The following is an 18,042-nucleotide window of genomic DNA, read 5'->3' on the forward strand; positions in this document are numbered from 1 at the left end:
GCTTCCTTGATCGCATCTAGGTGCGCAAACCATTGGACAGTGTGCTGTCTCTCAAGATGACCTCGCTGGCCTCCGGTACCATAGTTGGTACCTGACTTACCACGACTAACTGCAAGCTTACAAAGGGTACAAATGGCGAACTTTTCCCTTTTTGGGCAAACAGTAAAGAAGTCCCAAACTGGGGACTTGAAGTGTCTGTGGGGCCTGGAGGAGGCGGCGATACTGGTGGTGGTGGTCATGCTGCTAATGCCAGATGAAGTGGAGGATCTGGATTGCCCAACTTTTGTACGTTGTGCACTTTCACCGCCACTAATTAAGGTCGAGGTGGATGGAGAGAAAGAAATATGGAAGCGGTACGAGTTGGTGTACTTAACTCCAATGATTGTGGTGTTTCCACTGCCTCCTCGTCGACAACATCATCATCGTCACGCTCAGCAGCTTTTCGGGCTAGGGTCAAAATGTCTGTTTGCTGCATGCCCGCTGGGGCTGCAGTGACCTTTATGATGACTGGGTCGTCGTTGTCAGAGTCTTCATCAGCAGCAGTATCCGCCACTTCTTGTTGAGCCTCATCATCACACTCCATAACTCTGAGACTTTGGACGAGCTTCCTTTTACGCTTAACTACCTTTGTCAGATCATGTGCCTCACTCTCAGACGGCAGTGGTGCTGGTTCCCAATTTTGATCCGTATCATCAGAAGGAGGTGTGCTTGAAAAAGATGTAGACACCACCCTTGATCTCTTCCTTGCTAGGGGTGTGGAAGACAATGAATGATCATCAGGAGGAGTGTCTTCCTCAAATGATACCTCGCCTTGATTGTCGATTTCCTGATGTGCCCCTACTTCGGGAGGAACAACTATTGTGGGCACTTGTGACCCTCCATGCACCTCTGCTTGCGCATCTCCTTGCGCTGCCTCTCCTTCCACATGTACTTGGGCTTGTACTTGCGCATGTGGTTTTTGTTGCGGCTGTGGTTGTTCAACACTCGTCAGATGAGTTACAACAACCTGTGTTGATTGAGGGACATTGCTGCTACTTTCTTGCGATGAGCCAACATCACTGGTCGATGGTGATTGAACAACTAGACTAAGTGCCTCTGCAGCACTGAAGGGCTTGGACTTAAGTTGGCGTGGTGGTGGTGGTGGCACTGAGCCCAATGGAGCGGGGGTGCTGCTCCCAGCTTGGTCCCCAGCAGATCCAGCTGCTGCTGCAGGCATACTTTTTTTTTTACTCCCCAAAAAAGGGGCGGCCGGCACACCAGTCTCCTTGGTAACTTGCTTCTTCTGCTCCTTACTGGCAACTTTCTTGCTAGAGGAGCTACGGGTAACTTTTTTTGGGGCCATCTTCTTCAGAACAGCAGGCAGCAGTTGCAGAGTTGTCTGTGTCCAGACGTGACGTCGCGTGACGTTATGCTGCACACACACACCGCTGCAGGACTTCTTCCTGGCACTGGTGGTTCTCTAGAGTCTTGTGCACCTAAAAGCAATGGAAGACAGAGGAACATCAGTTCAGTTATACACCACAAAAAATTGAAAAACACAGAAAAATAAGCACAATCCCATGCCATCCATGATGTTTACATTCAAGACACCACACAGAAAGACTAGGCCCATGCAGTACTGAGTCACTACCCCTGGGGATAATGGATGAAAAGTAGGCTAAATAAGTGCAGGCCTCAGACACTGCCTCTCTTCAAAATGGCCCCTTGCACCCCAAGCACATGTTGCCTGTACCAGCCAGCACTCAAGATGGCCACCACCACCACCCACATGGCCAGTCCACATCAACAGTACACCCCAAAAAAACAGAAAAACACCCAAAAATCACCACAATCCAATGCCATCCAGGATGTTTACATTAAAGAGAGTGAGACCCCACAGGCACACTCAGTCCATGCACCACTACCCCTGGGCAAAAGGCCACACCAGCAGCCCCAAAAAAAGACAAAAAACAGCACAATCCCAGCCCATCCATGGCCTCAATGGTGTTTAAATTCAAGAGGACACCCCACAGAAAGACTAGGCCCATGCAACACTCACCACCCCTGGGCAAAGGGCCCCACCAGCAGCCCCCAAAAAATGACAAAAAACAATAAAATCAGCACAATCCCAGCCCATCCATGGCCTCAATGGTGTTTAAATTCAAGAAGACACCCCTCAGGAAGACTAGGCCCATGCAACACTCACTACCCCTGGGCATAATGGATGAAAAGTAGGCAAAATAAGTGCAGGCCTCAGACACTGCCTCTCTTCAAAATGGCCCCTTACACCCCAAGCCAGTCCACATCAACAGTACACCCCAAAAAAACAGAAAAACACCCACAAATCACCACAATCCAATGCCATCCAGGATGTTTACATTAAAGAGAGTGAGACCACACTACAGGCACACTCAGTCCATGCACCACTACCCCTGGGCAAAAGGCCACACCAGCAGCCCCCAAAAAAACGACAAAAACCACATAAAACAGCACAATCCCAGCCCATCCATGGCCTCAATGGTGTTTAAATTCAAGAGGACACCCCACAGAAAGACTAGGCCCATGCAACACTCACCACCCCTGGGCAAAGGGCCCCACCAGCAGCCCCAAAAAAACGACAAAAAACAATAAAATCAGCACAATCCCAGCCCATCCATGGCCTCAATGGTGTTTAAATTCAAGAAGACACCCCACAGAAAGACTAGGCCCATGCAACACTCACTACCCCTGGGCATAATGGATGAAAAGTAGGCAAAATAAGTGCAGGCCTCAGACACTGCCTCTCTTCAAAATGGCCCCTTACACCCCAAGCCAGTCCACATCAACAGTACACCCCAAAAAACAGAAAAACACCCACAAATCACCACAATCCAATGCCATCCAGGATGTTTACATTAAAGAGAGTTAGACCACACTACAGGCACACTCAGTCCATGCACCACTACCCCTGGGCAAAAGGCCACACCAGCAGCCCCAATAAAACGACAAAAACAACAAAAAACAGCACAATCCCAGCCCATCCATGGCCTCAATGGTGTTTAAATTCAAGAGGACACCCCACAGAAAGACTAGGCCCATGCAACACTCACCACCCCTGGGCAAAGGGCCCCACCAGCAGCCCCAAAAAACCGACAAAAAACAATAAAATCAGCACAATCCCAGCCCATCCATGGCCTCAATGGTGTTTAAATTCAAGAAGACACCCCTCAGAAAGACTAGGCCCATGCAACACTCACTACCCCTGGGCATAATGGATGAAAAGTAGGCAAAATAAGTGCAGGCCTCAGACACTGCCTCTCTTCAAAATGGCCCCTTGCACCCCAAGCACATGTTGCCTGTACCAGCCAGCACTCAAGATGGCCACCACCACCACCCACATGGCCAGTCCACATCAACAGTACACCCCCAAAAAACAGAAAAACAGCCAAAAATCACCACAATCCAATGCCATCCATGATGTTTACATTAAAGAGAGTGAGACCACACCACAGGCACACTCAGTCCATGCACCACCACCCCTGGGCAAAAGGCCACACCAGCAGCCCCAAAAAAACGACAAAAAACAATAAAATAAGCACAATCCCAGCCCATCCATGGCCTCAATGATGTTTAAATTCAAGAAGACACCCCACAGAAAGACTAGGCCCATGCAACACTCACCACCCCTGGGCAAAGGGCCCCACCAGCAGCCCCAAAAAAACGACAAAAACAACAAAAATCAGCACAATCCCAGCCCATCCATGGCCTCAATGGTGTTTAAATTCAACAAAACAGTTGTATCATGCACCCATAACCAACCCTGGTCCTACTGGATACTGTGGCTACCCACAATATAATTTATTTAATGTTCTGAAAAAGTTCCAAAATTGTAGTTGCAGCAACTGTAATGCCCCAAACAAACTTACTTGTGAAAGTTGATTTCTAATCCAAAAGTGATCCAAAGAAAGTCAAAAAGGCCTCAAATCCAAATATCCAGCAGCACCCACAAAAAGTAATCCTTCCAGCTCCAGATCCAAATGAAAGTGACCAGGAGATGGACAAAGCACTGGGAGGAGCCTGCTGGACAGGAACAGGAAGTTGGAGACTGTGGGGCACTTCCTTCCCCCCCCCCCCAAAAATGGACTCCTTGCAACAAAAAAAGGCCATGCAAATGTCAACCCTGAGGAGTGATTCTGATAAAAATCATCATTTTCTGAAGGTTTATCCTGTTTGCTGGTGGATTTCTTGTGCAGAATTGCAAAATCTCTATTTCGCGAGTGCGAGATTGTTCCTTTCCGCCGCAACTACGTGTTCGCAATTGCGAACTCTCGCGAGGTGTGCTGTGCAAGGTGGCAAGCCGCGATTACGTATTCGCGGGCGCCAAACTCCTGCGGGATCACGCAGCAAGATCCAAAATGGCGCAGCACTCGCAAAATATGATCGAGAAAAACAACTCGGCAAACGCTTAGTGACGGAAAGTGAACGCCGTGCACCACGCCGCGCGCCGCAACCAAGCAAAAAATCCGCCGCGAGCGGATTCACGGATTTTCGACAAATTCGCGAGAGTTCGCGGATTGCGAATTTGCCGAAAATCCGAAAAATCCGCGAGCGGAGTGGATTTTACGCCCATGCTTATTTGCGACCCTGTAGGAATTGCTACAATCACAGGGATAGTGTCCTGCTGGGTCAGCAGACGACCATGTCTGTGATTGCTTTTAAATAAAGCAATCTTTTGTTTATAAATGCAGCCCATATTCCTAAAAGGAAAACGTGATGCGTTTAAAAAAGAAAAATTAAAAGTTTTCTTTTCATTTTTTAGGAGTAGGCAGCTGTTGGACCACTGCTTGCTCTTAAAAAACTATTTGTTTAAAGTAGGTGGTAAGGATGGAACTGTTTAGTGACTGCATCTCAGTCATCAAACATTCTTATTTACTACTGCGATTCAGTATTAGGAAGGGGCACCCTAAACACGCATCTTACTAATACCGAATTGAATGTATTCGCAATTCCAAACTGCGATTCGGTAACATGTTACCAAATCGCAATTTGGGAATGATACAAAAAAGCATTTTTCTTCTCAAAACGGCCCGATTCTGAAAATTGGGCAGTTTGCAACAGAAAGCTGTTTGGTACATCTGACCCAAAGTGCTATTAAAACTCTATACTATTATTTGCTTATATCGGCCATAGCTTTAGACCAGTCTGGGCTAAAAATCCCTTACCAGCACTTTCACCACAATGGAAAAGCTCAAAGAACTTTATTTTGAGAGGAGAGTGGACGCTTCTAGAAAACAAACTAAAAAGCTTTCTTGAAAAGTGCTGAAATACTTCATCAACTTCATGCACTGGTATCAAGTCTCGGTCAGAATCTTGATGCGGCTGGGTTAGCCATTCACCTTTAAGAGGCAGTTAAACTAAGCCCTTTTGGGTGCGAAAACTAACACTTTTCGCTTGACTGTGGCAAGAGCAAGCTCTTGAAGAAATAGTCCTAAAAAGATATCCAGACTGTCGTGAAGGAGTAAGGCTCTCAGAGGCGTATATGTTGCTCCTTGTGTCACTTTATAACAGCAGGGGCTGAGAAGGAATCTGTTTTAGAAGGACAGAACGCATCAATTAACTAAGTGAAAAAAGTCTACTTTTTCAAAACACTTACCTGATGACTACAGCACACAGGTCTTCTCTGGTTTTAAGAAATTGAAAATAAGCCCTAAACTTTTCAGTAGAAAGGGAAGTCTATTGTTAATGCCTGAGTTAAGCTCAAGATGAAAAACAAATAGACAAAAAAGGCATATGACATTTTTCTCTCTTTGAAAACGACAATGTAAGGATATTTGATCTAAACAAAAGTTTGCATCTTTGAAAACTTGTGAAGTATCCATGCTGAGGCTAAACAACTGGGAGAAAGACGGTACCATAGCCGCAAGCTACCAGACAGAGTTTGAGATGGCTGTGACCAAGGCTTATTCACTGTAGGTGTCATTTTGGGGCCATCCGAGGTCGTAATTACGACAGACTATGATTTCACAAGCAACCTTTTTAGAAATCAGTACTAGGGCCTAGGCCGCCTATTTGGAATACTCTTTGTTAATATGTCAGTTCTGCATATGCTATCATTAATAATTGTTCAATAATAAATACTCTTGAAGTGATTTCTTAATGTATTTGCTATTTTAAGTTTATTGTTCAAAGAGGGAAAATGCCACCTTTGTCTATTTTTCGATTTTTTTTTTACCATCTTATACATAAACCTTCTCTCCCTGCAAATAAAATGCTGTCCACCTATATAAAACCTAAACGGATAATGCCTCAAACCTATCTCAAAAGCTAAATCGGGCTGATTTCGTCGCCTCACCTGCAAATCTTGCAGCCTGGGTGGCATCCCTGCCTGGCCCAAGTGACCCTGTCCGGGCGAACGTCTCCTCTACTGCCACATGCCCGTCATGTTTTTCCTTCATGTCTCCTCCATATTCTGTGGTGGGAGTTGCTGGAACGCCTGGTCTAGCTATGAGCCTTGTGAAAGCCAATAAATTGCTTTCCAACTTGACGATGCATGCCAAAGCAATTGGTTTTGCCGCTGCTGGTTGTAATTCGCCTTAAGACCCTCATGGGTGAGTAGTGCGCTCTGCAAATCCCCTGACTGATTGATTAAATTCGATATCAACCAGGTTCTAAAGACCCAATGTTCTATACACAAGATGTTAGGGCTTAAATGCCACTCCGGGAACACAGATGTTGTATTGAACGTGCTGTGCTGTTCTTTGGATCAATAGTTGCTCTATAACAAATGAAGAAAATAAAAATATACCCTTGTTGAAACAGTCAAATCCATTTGTAACTATAAGGAATGTTTACACCTATTCACTCATCAGTTGTGAATGGTCCCAATATATTCCTCAAGGGAAAGGTTACCAAGTATTGTCTAACCCCGGGCAGAGTTGGCATATTGCCACTACGCGGAGGTCCACAGAGTTGGGAAAAAACTAATTGGAACTCCGCTCTACTCCGCTCCGCCTCTACTCCCCCTAATACAAAATACTTTAAAAGTAATTTAAAAAGAAATAAAGTCACATTCCTGTACTGCGGCATCCCCAGGATGTCCTCCTTCTCGCCATACATCTTGCGAGAACTGCGCATGCGCGCATGTACAGTTCCCGCAAGATGTATGGCGAGGAGGAGGAGGGCAGCCCGAGGACGCAGCTGTACAGGTAAGTGAGTTTATTTCTTTTTAAATTACTTTTTAAGTATTTTTTATGGGTGGAGGCGGGGAGCCATTTTAGTGGGGAGGGAGGCTGGCTAACTCCCCTCCGCTGCGGAGTCAGAGTTTTGCCCTATACTCTGCCTTCTCAGCGGAGTAGGCGAATCTCTGCACACTCTGCAGGCGGAGCGGAGTTCTCTGCCCACCCTTAATCTTGTCAAGGAAACCAGAAATAGGGAAGGATAGATTTACTATTCTTAACTCTACATCTACTTACCTTGAAGTGATTGTGAAGTCGATGTAAGTGCAGATCTATATCAAAATGTTAATATTTCGGTGGAAACGCCCACTGATTCTTCACTGAGTTGCCATTAAGAAACCTTGTGTTCCAACCCATTGTTTCTGCTGCCAGAAACACAAGACCTTCCAACAGGTTTACATGCCATCACCCCTTGTATTTCCTGCCTGCAGTGTACCAAAACCAGATTTAGATCAACAAGCACTCTTTAGTCAGCTAGTCTGCTTACCCTAAAGGACGACTGGCAGACGAGAAGGATTTATGCTCTTGATATAGAAAAACAAATACAAAGCTTCTCATTGCTAATGAATGAATATTCGGTGAAACAAGGAAGGGACTGGGCTTACGATAACTAATAAAATAGTACTCGTAAAATGGAATGAATGGCTGAAGTAGAAGCAAGCTATTTCAGTGGATTTTTAAATTAAAGTTTGTTGATCAAACTGTATGTGTCCAACTGCGATCTAATCGTGTTAAATTACATTAATTATTATGTTATGATATCTAACATTCATTTAGCGTGCTACGGCTGCTCCTAGTGTTGCATTGTATTACATGTGCTCTGCAAGCTTAGATGCCTTGTATTTCATGTATTACACAACAGATGTAGTTAATGGTTTGCAATAATGTTGTTGACCCTGTGGGATTTTGCCACAATATGGACCTCGTTCAGCAAAGGTACACTTACACTTTGAAGTACGTTTACTACTGTTTTTGATATTCACAAACTGCAAGTGTAAGTTCACTATTAGTAATGTTGCAATTGTGGTGTCTGCCATGAGTGCCGTGTCTCTTAAAATTACTAGTAGCAACATTTCACTTGTAGATTGTGAACACCAAACCAGTATTAAATTACTACAAAGTGTAAGTTTTCCTTTGTGAATCAGGCCCTGTATATTTACGGTGGCACAAAATGGTGTAGTGTACATGTTTCATTGCATTGTGTAATACAGGGAAAATACTGCTTTGCCCTGTAAGAGGCCAAGCACATTACCTATGCTGAGGAGAGGATATTTACATTCATTTCCTTTATTGAGCCTGTAAAGAAAAATCTACTCTAGCTGCTATTTTATTTTTTCCCGTATCATAAAGAGAGTAAGGCCACAGGTGCTTAGTTTTAGTGCTTGTGAGTACCACTGACCTACATCTTTCAGACAAAATGCTCTCAAGATATGTGGAAGCTGTCTAGCACACATACCTTCTGCACTGTTTCTGGTTGCTATCTTCTCTGAACAGAGAAAGGTTTCAGAAAATCAGTGGCGGCTCGCACAGGTAACGCTGTGGGGCAGAGTTGGGTGGGGGTGTATTGGAGTGTGACATACGACGGGAAAGTGGAGAGTAAAGAAATAAAGAAAAGCACTTACTTTTCGCTTGCAGCATCTCTTTCCCGTCGTATGTCACGCTCCACTATCCCCCCACCCAGCCCTGCCCCGCCCTGCCTCGCAACTCTGCAGCGTTACCTGCGCGAGCCACCACTGCAGAAAATGCTAGGTGGTACTTTGTCTATTTACGTTTTTGTGCGCATTGCAAATTTGTGGTAGCACTCTTATTATCAAAAGGGTCATTAAGGCTGGTGTCCCATCAGGAGGATTTATTTTGCATTCAAAATTATAATTTTTTCTCTCTGCTGTGAAAGGAAATTACATTTCTGAGAATTACAGCTTATCTATCACAGTACTCAAATAAAAGGGAACCAAAGTATGCGATAACAAATCAAAACACACCCATCCACTGCCAAGCCAAGAAGCACCAGATCTTAAAGGCTTTTTTAAGTATTCACCATCACATCCCCTACTACTGTGTCGCATGTGTTTCCTTTCCTGTAGTGTAAAATAAATCACAACTTGCCATTACAAATCTGCATCATATATGCAATCACAGTTTACTATGTGGACAATGATGGCTATACCTGCCTGTTCCTCTCCTTCCAAGAAACTCAGCGTCACTGCCAACCGTGAGCCGCAGACTCTCCAACAAACCATAGACCCGCCATTAGTCACAAGGACCACAGGACAGAAATGGCCACCGAGCAAGCCACAGCAACACATTGCCCTAAAAAATATCTTTCTTGACCATAGTTAAATATATTCGTTATTGTTCTACCACGCTTTAAAGTATTATGAAGCCACCTTCAGGGAGAATGACATGTCCCTGTCTATGTAGTAGTAGTGATACAGATGACATTCAATGTTGAAAAGTCTCTCACTGCATGAGGAGATGAACATAGCATATGATAAAACCACTTACTGCACAGTAAATATTTACCACAACTTCATGCATGTGGCAAATAGTGTCCTCTTGAAACCAGGAAACGTTCAAAGAATAGAGCTCCTACAGAATTTTATTTTTCAGTGACTAGTTCATGATATATTTAATTTTGGAAGTAAAATGCAGTATATGCTTGATTGCTGCTTCCTTTAGTGCGGGTGTGATTTGAAAGGCAGCTGTAATTTTTATTGTGTAAATGGGGCTGCCCTTGTAATACCTCCTAATGCTTTTACCTAATGATGCAATTAGGACTTCCTTCCATTGTCTACTTTGTTTTTCCCTCTGCTCCAAATTGATGCATATCTCAGTTAATTAATCCATAACTAGGTTACTCGTTTTTTCAAAATACAAGTTCTTCCTTATAACAAAAAAGTGGCCAAACTCCAAAGATCAGAATCCTGAGTAGAACATACTCTTGAAGTAAGAAATCAGATCATTGGCTTGTATTCATATTCAGGAAGTTCTTATTACAAATTTGGCGTTGCCCCACTAATGATAAGAAAGGCATTCATAATGTATGGCTAATCAGCTGTCTAGCTTGTCTTTCTCCCCTGCGTTTTCCCCTGGGTTTGTAATTGTCACACAAAGAGCCGGGTAGTCTCAGCTCCTAGACACTCTTTTTAACTAGATTAGCATGTGGGCGATACAGCTCACCATTGTTTATCTTCTCATAGTATGTGACCTGAACCGATGAATCAATGAACTGGTTCCAATTCTTACCACATCAGTCTTGTTTGTATATTTTTCACATTCCATAAGAGCTTTGTTTTTGTCCTGTTTTGGCTCAGCCTCGAGGTTTGGCGAGCTTGTTCTGGGGCAAGGGAGTTCTGTCACCTCGTTCTTGGACATGTTCGTGTGCGGACATTTCTGGGTAACCACCCCTTGTAACAATTTGGCGGTACGGGTTTCAATTATGGAAGAAGTAGGTCATATCAGAGAATTATACTTAGAGCAAAACTTAAGTTGTGTGGGTTTAAGGGTTTCACATCCAGTCACCACACAATTTATAATTTAGGAGGGCAAGATCCGTATGTGAGAACCATCTTATCTTTTGTTAAATATCTGTTTTATTTGGCTAATTAGTATAATGATTATTTGATGGGACTGCATATTTCCGAATTCTGCAAAGAGGAACCACAAAGTTATTGGGGAGTGTTCCCCCAAAAAAGTGAGAACAATGCCACTTGTTCCCCATTAGAGTGGAAATGGAGAGAGAATCATACGAGTATTATTATATTTCAAAGCTCTTTCGAAACATTCTCTTCTTGAAACTAGCACTTATCTAGTGAGACTAAATTCAGTGCTCCTCAGTGGAGAATAGGGCAGCGGGGGCAGAGGTATTGAGTACCTCGGTATACTTCTAGTGTGCAGTTGTTTCTGTGTACTTTGTTGCGTGCTGTTGGAATATTTGTTATTGTATGTCATTCCTTTGCCATATAAATGCAAAAAACAAGATGAGATTACGTATTTTTACCTGTACAAAGCAAATTACAATGAATAGAATGTTTATGTTTTCTTTTTAATTTCTATCTTCTTGGTAGTTTCAAATGAACCATCGCTTGAAATGCTTTATTCTCTAGGTCTCCCATAGTCCTTATGGATGATGACCCTGCCAAGCGTTTTTTAAATGTAAGACTGATCACCAGTACTCCATAATTACACCACAGGATTCTGTTTCCCAAATGTATTGCTACTATCTTCCTTGCCCCATGAGAAGTGCACCGTTTTCAAGAGATTATGTAATCGCATTGTGATTAATATAATCAGCATGATGTTACAATCAATCAAGGGTTGGTAAAGCGCAACTACTCACTCGTGAGGGTCTCAAGGGGCTGGGGAGAGGTGGGAAGCAGATCCGTCTATGTGCTGGGGTCATTCAAAGAGCCAGGTTTTTAGGTCCTTCCTGAACTGAACTGAACTGAGATAGTTGTACCAGTCTTTGATTGTATCTTTGAATGATTGACAGTGAGGGTATTCATATATTTAATCCACTTTACCTGTTTTGTAGTATGTGAAGTTCATACATTTACACCCCAGTGGCAGGTTGGGTTTATTGATGAAGTAATATGGGCGGTGATTTTCAGCAGGAATAGTTTTTACCTACAATTAAGCGATCTCTCTATGTCACCAGGATGGAACCTGCTGATTGTTTCTCAATCACAAGACTTTTCTTCAATAGCTTGATCACTTGATGTCTGAAAAAGCAATGTTTATTAATTCTGTTCTATGCACCCAAGAAATTAACCCCTTCAGCGCGGCGCGAATTTTCGCGCTGTGCTGAAGGTTCTAATGAGCCTATGTGCTCATGACGGAACGGTTCCGTCATGAGCACAGCTCAACCGACGCTCATGACGGAACCGGTTCCGTCATGAGCATGGAAGGGGTTAAAAGTATGTTCATGATCTATATGTTGTATCATATTCCAAGTCCTACCACCTACGATTGCAAGAGCTTTTTTTCAAATCCAGTTTGTGTGAAAACACACTGTAATTGCTAAAAGATTCAAACTCCTTTGACTAAACTGTAGTGAGTAACAAAATTTCAGAGTATAATAGAAGAATGCCACGCTTGTGTGCCTCATTCCAAATCCATTGATTTTTTGTACCTTTTTTATTGGCATTTGTCATAATGACACACAAACAGATATGGTCATTAGATTCCATCTTGTTTTCATTCGTGATACAAAGTACTACACAGGTTTTGCATTCTTGCCGTTTCTCCTGTTACTATCCCTGTGTCTAACCCATACAACAGAAAACACTGCTACTACTTTATAAATCGTGGAATTGATCAGTTCTTCTGCCTACTGAACACTAACTAGGTATAATCTTAACAATATATATTCCTGGGTTCATGTGTCTATGTATATCTTGTAAAACACACAAGGTGATGGACGGAATGTTGCACATTGGCCAAACATTCACCTCCAGTCGCAGATCTGGGTTTAATCCATTGTTATTTTGCTCACCACGCCAACCCAGATCAGACATGGTCTGAACTGGTGTGGCGTGGTGAGCAAAATAACGATGGATTAAACCCAGATCTGTGACTGGGGGTGAATGTTTGTCCAATGTGCAACATTCCGTCCATCATCTTGTGTATTTTGCTGTTCGCCCTATGTGGGAAGGGTATGCCCAGACGTGGGTCCCATGCTCACTACGCCACTGGAGTCAAGCTATCCTGGCTGATGATGGCTGATAGCCAGAACCCGGTCCTAGGATGCTTGATTCCAGTCCAGGGAAGACATGGCTTGGCAGTTCGGGCTGGACTGTACCCACGAGTCACAGGGTCAAGACTGATATCCTTATGGCCATGTCTGAACTGGGGTGGTGTAGTGAGCAAAATAACGATGGATTAAACCCACATCTGTGACTGGGGGGTGAATGTTTTGCCAATGTGCAACATTCCGTCCATCATCTTGTGTGTTTTGCTGTTCGCCGTTGTGGGAAGGGTATGCCCAGACGTTGGTCCCTTGCTCACTAGGCCACTGGAGTCAAGCTAGCCTGGCTGATGACGGCTGATAGCCAGAAACCGGTCCTAGGATGCTTGATTCCGGTCCAGGGAAGACATGGCTTGGCAGTTCGGGCTGGACTGTTCCCATGAGGCACAGGGTCAAGACTGATTTGCATATGGCCATGTCTGAACTGGGGTTGTGTGGTGAGCAAAATAACAATGGATTGAACCCAGATCTGTGACTGGGGGTGAATGTTTTGCCAATGTGCAGCATTCCGTCCATCATCTTGTGTGTTTTGCTGTATGTATATCTTGTGCCACAATCTATCTTGGGTAGGAGCTCTAACATCGCTAATAGTGACCCAATTTTGTCTTTTTTTATAAAAAAATTAAAAGAAAAGAATGGCAAACAAAAAGGTTTATCCATGAACTGGAACAAGTAACAAACATATGCATGGTGATCCGATTACCTACAGGAGCTAAGTGCTATTTGATCACATTAGGGGCAACACTATGTGGGAGGTGGGGCCAGAGGGGTAGTTCGGCTTTCTAACTTTCTGACTTTCCCTGTTGAGACTCGTACCTGCCAGGCATTGATGCAGTGAATACAGTTTCAGGATTTTTTCGGATTGCCAGGACGGATTCTGACCCAACACATTTATTAACGCCCCGATGAAGCCCCAGGCCGGATGGCCATGTAAAGGGGCGAAACACGTGTTGGCTACCTTTCTGGAATAATCTCATACTAAGGAGTCGTCTCATCAGCATAAAAAACCTTTAAAAAAAAAAGCCATTGAGTCTGGAAATTTCTTCCGTGATTCAACTGAAACTTTTTTCATTTGTCCTGACCTACCTTGGATCTCTAACTACAACCCCATACTGTCCGAGTAGTATAACCAATAACAGGACTTCCAGGGACTCCTATTGTTTGTGATCATCCTCACGTTTCGGTCTTCTAAATCCTTCATCAGCTGTCTAACATATTCACCGCTTATTCCCATCTCTTATTAGGGGCCAGCTCTCCACCCTAACCCCCTGGTTATAGGCCCACTTCAGTTACTAGTCTGATAGCCATCTCTTTGGCTGACCTCAGAATCTTGGTCCACCTTGGGGTGCTCCCAAGCAAGCAGGGTCACCCTCCAATGCTCATCAATAGGGCTCCTCCGCAGGCCTCTCGCTTCTTCCTTGGTCAAAGCCTTCCCTTCAGCTCCAGCCCATTGTGTCACGTCTCCTCTCCAGTCCTCCACCCTTGGGCCCATCACAGACTTCCAGGCCATTGCTATTCTCCTTTTAGCTAGAACTAAAGCCAGATCTAGAAATCTGTTCCTGACTTTCCATTTAGGGGGCTGTGGGAAGAGTCCCTATAAGCAGACCTCACAATTAGGAGACAATGTGCGCCCCAGGGTACCGTTCACGGCAGCCAGCACTGGCTCCCAATACGACCGCAGGCGGGGGCATGCCCATGTCATATGGACAAAATCTGCATCCTCATAATCAAATCTAGGGCATCCTCGGGCACACTATCATAAACTACTCTTAGGTTGTGGGACGTCATGTACTACATGTGCAATTAAATGAATTGTGTATATTTCAGTCTGGAATTGCGGGAAATCGTTCTATGGTATGCAAGCATTCTGTTCCACTTGGGGTCACATAGCTCCCTTTTCAATATCGTCTCCCAGCGCTCACGTCGCGGTGTTAAGAGGTCTACAAGATTCCACTGACAGCGAGCAATACAACCACTTCACTAACTAGCCGGCCGAACCCAAGGTTCACACAGAATGCAACACTTGGTGCATTTTAGGTCCCTTTCTACCTCCTCCCCATAATTCCTGAAATATGTGTATTAGGGCCTCATATTGTAGGAACTCCCCTAAATCTTCCAGGGGGATAAGAGTATCCTGGTGGAAGAGGTCCCCTGCAGTAGTTAATCCCACCTCGGTCTAGGCTCTCAACTGTTCAACTGACAATATAGAAATCGGGGCTCCGTGCGTTAGGCTGATCAGTGGCAGTTCTGGAGAATACAATGGTGTGCCTGTCGTCGTAACCAGCCCACATTGCAGAGTCGTCACCAATAACGGAGAGTGGCACGGGACCTACACAGCTGGATTAAGCAACTTGGCCAGGAGCCATGATGCCACCTCCCCCGTCTTGTCTATGACACCCAACCGTATCCCTTCTAACCACTGGGTAACCCACTGCAGTTGGGAAGCCAAGAAATAAAGTTCAAAATTCGGGACTCCCAGTCCTCCCTCACTCATAGGGCATTGCAGAGTCATCAAGGATACCCTGCATCGTCCCATATCCCAAATGAGATTCCTCAGTAGAGAGTCAAGCTGACGAAACCAACCAACCGGGATTGTGATCGTAAGGTTAGTAAAATAATATAAAAAACTGTGAATTCCCAGGTATCTAAAAGTGGGTTGAGCCCAATTAAGTTCAACCTGGAGTTCCTGGGGGTCTAGAAAATGAGGGGTTGACCGGGAATGATATGTCTTTCTTCTATTAACTTTTAAACCGGACACACAGTCAAATTACCCCAGCAGTTCAAGTGCCAATGTAGTACCTGTCACTGCATCCCCCAGATAGATCAGAAGGTTGTCCACATATAATTAGATGACATGCTTATGTCCTCCGAGGGGTATCCCCATTCCCTCCCCACCCATTCCGAACAGAACAGCTAGCGGTTCAATTGCAAGAGCAAACAAGAGTGGCAATAGGGGGCAGCCCTGCCTGGCCCCCAGGAAAATGCTATACTGCTGACATACAGTCCTTCCTTGTCTAACCCGCACCGTTGGGACCCAATAAAATAGCTTCATCCATTTCAGCCAATCATCCCATAGGCCCATCTGTTGCATGGTTTCAAACAGGTAATCCCACCGCACGATGTAAAAGCCTTTGCCTTTTCCATGTGAATGGACAAAAAAGCCGCCTGCGGAAGAGCCTGGACCTCTGAATGAAACTGAAGAGAGTGCGATTTCTGCAAATTGAGGGATGTATTCCAAGAAGGGATAAAACCGTTGTGGTCAGGGTGAATCAAAGTAGTCATGTGTGGAAGTAATCGAAACATCATAACCTTACTAAGGATTTTAAAATCTATTTTAAGCACGGAGAGGGGGCGGAAGTCTTGCGGAGACGCCCCAGGGATAGCCGTTTTGGGGAGAGGGATCACCACTGCATCACACAAGGAATCTGGAGGTCACCAAAGTATTAAATATTCTGCATATAGTGTAACTAATTTGGAGGTAAATACAGGGGCATTGGTCAAGTAGAATTCTGCCGGAAGGTCATCTGGTCCCGGAGTCTTCCCAGTAGCCATGCTTTTAATGAAAGCTCAAACTCCCTGCACCATCGCCGGTCTGCCCAGCGCATTCCTAGACTGGGGGTCTAGTGTCCGGAGTGGTAACCCTCCCAGAAAGTCAGTGGGATCGGGGGTGGTGTGTCATACTATTTTCTGTAATAATCATGAAAAAGGAAATGTATTCCCTGAGGTCATATACAATGCCACAGCTTCCATCCTTCACCTGTGTAATCTGGGATCCTCAGCCGTATCAACCATGACAGTAATTTACCCGGTCTCCCCTCTTCCTCCTGTACTCTCATGTGATATTCTCTGAGATCATGGCACCATAACCGCTTTAAAGCTTTGTTATAAAAATTAATGCATCTCTCTCAGATTTTCCTGGTCCCAGACTCTGTTCCCCTTGCATTTCCCAGTTGGTGTAATCCATCCTCTAGTGTCTGTAATTCTAAATGTAATTCCTGTTGTATCCCTATTAAGTGTCCTAGGCAATGTTCACATACCACTGTCCTAAATGCATCTCCATCTACCAGTCTTGTGGATGCTGTTTGCATATTATCAATGAAGTCATTATTGATGGGGAGCTGCAGGGTTTCCTTATTGCAGCCATATCCCAGCGCCCGTGTATTGAGCCGCCACAAGGGGATCAGGGGGCGAATCCACAAGAGTTTAAACTCTAATAGTAAGGGACAGTGATTCAGTATTCTGCGCCCTAAGTATTCAGTGCAGCAACAGCATTACCAAGGGCATGGGAGTACAAAAAGGCTCTAGGTGTGTGTGTACCTGATACATGGGTGAGTAGAAGGAATAGTCTCTTAAAGAGGGGTGCTGCGTCCTCCATATATCTTCGAGTCCCCAGTGTGTCATCCAATCACGTAACCCAGCAGCATTACGATGGGCTTGAGCTCCCGGCAATAAGGGAGTCCAACGATCTAACAGAACACCGGCTACACTATTAAAGTCTCCCCCAAGGAGTAAGTTTACTGCTGCTAATTCACCCAGAGGGGCTAATAGTTTATGTAGGAAGGGGACCTGGTCCTGATTTGGGGCATACGCAGTGCTAAGTCACATCCCCACAGTCTTCCTGCAACCAGGATATAACGGCCGTCTTTGTCAATGAGTGTACGCTGGGGTTCAAATGGGACTCCTGCCCTCACCCATATCAGCACCAGCCTTGCTTATGCCGAGAAAGAGGTGGCAAATACCTGTCCCTTCTACCCCCTATGCACGTTCTCCACTTCACTTTGAATAGGAATGTGTTCCCTGTAGCATGGCTATCTGTACTCATCGCCTAAGCAAATATTAATGGATGTGGGCTGTTTGTTTGCTGATCCCAACCCCCTGATATTTATGTCATGGATTTTAACGTGTAGGGCGGTGAAGTCATTGCAAATCAGAAATTGTTAACCCATCACTCCCCCCACTCCAACCCAATGTTCCATATTGGGCCACTCATGCATGTAAAGTGAACAGATGCAACATAGGGTATAAGACATCCCCAAACTATAACTCCCCTTCCCAAAAGCAGTCTGGCAACAGCCAGCAGCCCAAACCGTGAGTGAACTATCA

General features: G+C 44.7%; 1 protein-coding gene across 4 annotated transcripts in view; it reads left to right on the top strand.

Annotated features, from left to right (window-relative positions):
* Nucleotides 1–18,042, top strand: part of MINDY4 (MINDY lysine 48 deubiquitinase 4) — a 638,720-nt gene that overhangs the window by 525,666 nt on the left and 95,012 nt on the right. The gene's annotated exons all lie outside the window — the stretch shown is intronic.

Source organism: Lissotriton helveticus, chromosome 10 (genome assembly GCF_964261635.1).
Source record: "Lissotriton helveticus chromosome 10, aLisHel1.1, whole genome shotgun sequence".
Classification (NCBI taxonomy): Eukaryota; Metazoa; Chordata; class Amphibia; order Caudata; family Salamandridae; genus Lissotriton; species Lissotriton helveticus.